The following is a 5,479-nucleotide window of genomic DNA, read 5'->3' on the forward strand; positions in this document are numbered from 1 at the left end:
GGTTAGATGAACTGACACAGTAATTGGGGGCACAGAGGTAGGTATATTGGAGACAGACTGGCTCAGGATAGGGTGGAGTTCAGAGCTACTGCACATAAAAGGGTCACTATAGTCGCAGGTATAAAGGCTCATAACAACAACAACAACAAAGTACTGACATTTTACTGATTTCATTGCTATTCATTTACTTTGAGCAGCCTGAAAATATTTTTCAAAATAGATAAGTTATTTATGAAAATATTGTTAAAGCACTATTTATATATTAGAAAATCAATCTGATTTTGCTTGTTGTTAATCCCGTCAATTAGCATCAAGTGTGTCAAGGATATGGCTAAAAGAACTGTAAGGTACTACAACTGTTACCTGTAATGCTGAGTTACCAGAAAGGTTCTGGATCCTTGATGGTTTGTTAAGTCCTCATTCTGATGGAGCACAACCTTCAGCAGCATGCTAAGAAAGTTATACTTGTTATTGGCTGCTGTTGAATAGAGTCAGTTCTAAACGCACAATGGAACAAAGTGTTTCTTGGACCTGTGCCATCTTCACAGCCATCCACATTGGATTATCAAGTTCCACTAAGACTTGCTTATTTTTAAGAGTAAATCACTAACCCTTTCTTTCTAGTCCATCTTAGAAATGTAGTAGACTTTCTTCTCTTGACACCTCTGGCCCATGCCGGGGCCTGCTAACACTGACGCACATGCTGAAACCTGACACTAACATACACGCCAGGACTCTGGAGAAGTGCTGAAATTTCAGTGAGGTATTTTGTGTAGGGGGGTGGGGTGGGGGGATGTCACTTCTGTTTGGCTGGATCACATGGGGCCCCTTAAGCTCCATCAGAAGGAAGTGAGACAGCTGGAGTTCCTTCTTGAAAGGAAAAGCAGATCTCCCCTTGAGTCAGAAGGCAGAGAGAAACCTAGGCAGGGTAGTTGCCCTACTCTCTTCTGGAGCAGTGACTTCAGATCAAGAACTTGCTATCACCTCAGACATGGAAAACTCTATCACAACAATGTTACATAGGAAGCAAGCTACCGCACCCCCTACACAAGCCCAGAGCAAGATGTCACCTCCAAAGAGTGACAGAATATCAATGTATTTCCTGAAGCCAGAAAGTCTGATGAAACTTTCCAACACAGAATTTAAAAGAACAAGGATTGAATATTTTCAATGGGTGAAAGACAAACTTGAAGAAATACAGGACACTACAAGCAAAACTTGGGGGGGGGGCTTAAAAACAAACAACAACAACAAAAAAAACAACCCCGGTCCAAAACAATACCAGTAAAACAAACAAGGCATTAGAGGCACTATAAAAACAAGAAGCCACAATCCAAAATATGAAGACCAATGTCACAGATGCTGTCAACATGATGGAGGGACACATGAACAGAGTTGAAGAGATGGGACACAGAACCAGTGAAACAGAAGACAGAATTGTTACCACTGATATACTAGAACAAAAAGCAGAATCAAAAAGAAAAGAAAAAGAAGAAAACCTAAGATAAGGAGAGAATTCTGAAAGCAGTGAAGGAGAAACAAAGAGTAACCTATAAGGGAGAGCAAATAAGCCATGCAAACAAGAAGACACTGGAATTTCATATATCAAACACTCAAAGAACACAATTTTCAATCAGAAATATTGCAGCCAGCAAAACTGTCCATCAAATATGAAGGAGAGATCAAGATATTATCAGAAAAACAGAACCTAAGGGATTTTGCAAAAACAAAACCAGTGTTGCAGGAAACACTGAGAGAGAGATCCTTCTTACAGAGGTGCCACAGAAAGCAGGATGGACCAAAGTAACTAGCAACAACACAAAAAAGAACTTAACAAAATGATAGCAACAAAACCTTGTCTCTCAATCACAATGAATATAAATGGTTTAAATGCACCACTGAAGAGAAAAAGAGTAGGAAATTGGATTTTTTTTAAAAAAAAGGTGTAAAAAAACTCAGCAGTAGTTCATTCAAGATGACAGAAGCCAGAAGAATTCTCTTGTTTCATATAAAGAACAAAATTTAAATTACTGTATCCAAAATTAGCAGACAGACTTACACTTTCTGCTGTTAAGGACACTACAGAATTCTCAGCATGTATAACTAATTTTTATTTTTTAGCAATAGCTTCTAATTATGTCCTTAGACTATACTTAGCTTTGTTACACAAGAGATGTAAAAGGCACGAAGTCCTTCATGGGACAGGTGGTATATTGGGTTAAGCTTGCCTTCTGTGTGAGCTGTTTATGCCTTTAGAAACTGCATACAAGCCAAACTGCTCTTTTTAAAGTTTATTTTTATCAAGGTAAAGCATGAACATCTTCCTCTCTCTTTTTTGTCAAGCAGTGTTAACAACATGCTGTTACAATGCTAAGCAAGGGTCAGTGGAACTTCCAGACTAATATGGACTAGAAAGAGAGATCTGGGGAAATAATTCTGACAGTTAGCCCCTTAAACATCTAAAGGTTACAACAAAGCATTGTCTGATCTATAATCATGAGGGTGGGACACAGGACCAGACGGTTGTACATGATGCCACCATGCATCTGGGGGACTCTGTGGCAGCTAAGAACAACAAATGTTAAAAGGCTTATTACAAAAGCAGAAACAAAAAAAAAGATCTCGGCACCAAATTTCCTTGGACATTTTCAACTCTTTTAGCACATTCTTGTTACTTATTTTCATATTCTTCAGTATAGCAAAACCATTGTTCCTTCATTAATCCATTTATCTATGTTGTTGTTGTTATATCCTGTTGAGTCGCCTGTCACTCATAGCAACCCTATGTACAACTGCCCTAAACCAAGCTCTATCCTGTGCCAATCTTATTGTCTCTAACACACCTACCTCCATTACCCCAGTCACTGGATCAATTCATCGAATTGAGGGACTTCCTCTCCTCCTTTCCTCCTTCCACCCTCCAAAGCATGACATCCCTCTTCAAGGACTGATCCCTCCTTGTAACATGTCCAAAGTATGTCAGAATCCTTGCCTCCAAGGAGAAGCCTGGATTCACCCTCTCCAGGACAAACCTTTTTGTTCTTTCAGCAGTCCATGGTATGTTCAATACTCTTCTCCAACACCACAGCCCAAAGGCATCAATTCTCTTTCTATCATTCCTAGTCATTGTCCAGCTCTCTGATGCATAGGAAGTGATTGTAAGTACCATGGCCTGTATCAAGTGCACCTTAATCTCCAGACCTAAGATCATACATCACCTAATAGACACCATTTGCTACCTTCCTATTATGGTGGCTGAGAATTTATCATTCTTTTATGATAAAATTATATAAATATTTGTGTTAGAGTTATATTCAATGTTTATTCTGCTAAGACCATATAAATATTACTCACTGCTGAGTTAAGTAATATTATTTTACTTCTTTTCTTTTACAATGTTTTTTCCTATCCCAAAGCTAATGAGTCTTCTCACATCCCTAATTCCACATGGCTAAATCCATCTGATAATATATATACTCTGGTTTTATTTGCAGAAGATTCTCAGCACCTGGGCTTCTAAATGCCAATGAGCTCTGCCCCTTGGCTTGGCTGTATAACTTTTCTTTGATGTCCCTTCACTACCATTGTGGAATTTCCTTGTGCTCACTGTTGTAGTCTTTGTTTCTGTGACTTCCTGTTTTATTCATTCATGGTTGATTCCAGCCTCATTATAATGGAGCACATTCTCCAGTAGCTTCCTAAGGAAGTTGATGTTGTTAGCTGCAGGGGAATAGAGTCATTCTTTAACTCATGGTGACCCCATGCACAGTGGAATGAAACACTGCTTGGACATTTGCCATCCCAGGATCAGTTAAAGATTGGACCATTGTGATTCATAAGGTGTTCACTGGCTGATTTTCAGAAGTAGATAATTAGGCCTTTCTTCTTAGACTCCCTTAGTCTGGAATCTCAGCTGAAATCTGCTCAATGTCATAGCAACTTGCAAGCTTCCATCTGACAGATGGATGTTGACTGTGTATGAGGTGAATCAGTGGGAAATGAACCCAAATCTTCTGCATGGAATGTGAGAATTCTACCACTGAATCATCATTGCTTTCTCCCAAGAAAGTACACCATGGTAAGATATGAATGCTGTAGTCACAGAGACAGGAACCAAATTATCAGCTTACTTCACTGAGGCTGTTTGGTGAAGGTGGCATCTTGTTTGCTGGCCAAGAGAGCATCCTCCCACTGTACCCTAGAATTAAGTTCACCCACTCAGCTCTATCAGAGAATGATAACCTTCTCAGGTGGGTGAGAATTGATGAGACATTTGCTCTCTGCAAAGATCCCAAAGGAGAGAAGGAGAGACAGGGAGGGGAAACCCTTTCTCCAGAACTCCTGCAGTCACATGAAGCACCACTCTCTGACGGAGATTTTCTCATCTGTCTCTGTCTGAAAGTTCCACTGAAACCTGTCCACCATGGATGATCCTGCTGGTGTGTGAAATTTCCAACAACACTGCAAAATGTAAGACATCACAGTATAGCCAGCTGACATAGGAGTGGCACTCCTTAACCGTAGTTAAATTCTAGTATTACCTCTTGACTTTATTTAGGGTCAAGGTATTTTTATTTCTTATTCTGCTTATTCTGAGAGGAACAAGAACAACAAAATTATTTACTCTGCCATGCCACCATCTCAAAACCAAACTATCTGGAAAAGACAAATAGAATGGTGTCTTTCACCAAATATTTTTTAAAACTTTTTGGAAGTGATCCAGAGAGATAGCAAATGGGTCTATTTCTACAAAAATATTTATTGTTTTTAAAAAGAATGGCAAATAAAGTGTTGTGAGTGTCCTGATTCAAGAGCAATGTCACAGAGAAGATGACCTTGAGCTCACATGATAAGGGGTTACAGACACACGTTTGTTGGACCAGGGCTAGACAGTCTCCTTACAAGATCATTTTAATTTTACAATATTTCGCTGTTGTTGTTGTATGCCATCAAGTCAGAACTGACCCGTAGCTGACCCTTCAGCAGATTTTCAGAGACAATAAAATGCACAGGAGGAGACTGCCCATCCTTCTCCCCCTATACAGTATAGTGCCATTATTATAAAAATCATTCAAAATATCTCACCCATGCAGCAACACACAGAATATTTAACTCTTCTTTTCCCTTTATAAGGGGGGGATCAGAATTCTAACACTTATCAACAGCTATGTGATTGTAGTCAACACATTGAACCTCACCAGTCAAGTAAAACTGGGGAAAATTTGCTCTCAAAGACCTCTTCTAAGTGCTAAAGAGCAATAGTATCTGTTTACAGACTAAGATGAACCTGATTCAAGCCTTGGCATTTTCAATTGCTTCCCATGCAACTGAAAGTTGGACAGTGGATAAGGATAAAAGAATTGTTGACATTGACTTTGAACAGTGTTGGAGAAGAGTACAAAATAACTCATGGATTGCCAAAAGGAAAAATCAGTCTGTCTTGGAAGAAGTGCAATCAGGGTGCTCCTTAGAGCAAGGA

Source organism: Elephantulus edwardii, unplaced genomic scaffold (genome assembly GCF_000299155.1).
Source record: "Elephantulus edwardii isolate Elephantulus edwardi_28Jun2011 unplaced genomic scaffold, EleEdw1.0 scaffold00045, whole genome shotgun sequence".
In the NCBI taxonomy this organism is placed as follows: domain Eukaryota; kingdom Metazoa; phylum Chordata; class Mammalia; order Macroscelidea; family Macroscelididae; genus Elephantulus; species Elephantulus edwardii.